This window comes from Penaeus monodon, chromosome 21, assembly GCF_015228065.2.
Source record: "Penaeus monodon isolate SGIC_2016 chromosome 21, NSTDA_Pmon_1, whole genome shotgun sequence".
Classification (NCBI taxonomy): domain Eukaryota; kingdom Metazoa; phylum Arthropoda; class Malacostraca; order Decapoda; family Penaeidae; genus Penaeus; species Penaeus monodon.
This window is the reverse complement of record NC_051406.1, coordinates 18,331,712-18,332,386: the sequence shown is the minus strand read 5'-3', so window position 1 is coordinate 18,332,386 and position 675 is coordinate 18,331,712.

Below are 675 nucleotides of genomic sequence, written 5' to 3'. Positions count from 1 at the left end.
AACTCACACATACTGCAGATGGAACAGATAAGAGGACCGTTGCCCCTAAAATGGCCATTGGGGAGGAATGCAGCTTTGGGATCCTCTCGCCCTCGAAAAGCTCTCCAGGGCTTGCCAGTGTCCTTGAATGACATATTGGACAATATAAGATATATTCATTGTTTATCAAATTTTGCAAATATTTAGAAAATTTTCATTTTTGAGGACTTAAAACTGTCTGAACATGGGAAGTTCTATGGTCGCTTTCCTGAAGTTATGAGCTAACTTATTTACGGTTTTTCCTTCGGTGGGTAGATCAGGAGGGTAGATTCTGACCCAGAATGATCGTCGGGAAGCACCGGTGCGCAGACAAGCCGGTACCACGTTGCCGGTTACTGAGTTTCCGACGAAGCGTTTGTTTACAGTCGGACATGCCCTAGCCCAAAGATTATGTGTAAACACTTACATGGACTTTCCTTTAGTGTCTGCATTACGATAAAAATACAGCTTAAGATTTACGCCTCGAGTTTGGGCAGCCGTTGTAATATGGGGTAAGATATTATCACCTTTTAAGGTTATATAGCAGTATTCGCATTATTCATTATCTAAATCATGCTATTAGTATTACCGAATAAAAATATTTCAAATTATAGCATTTTGTGGGGCAATGGTTAACTTCTTTACACAAGCGGGTAG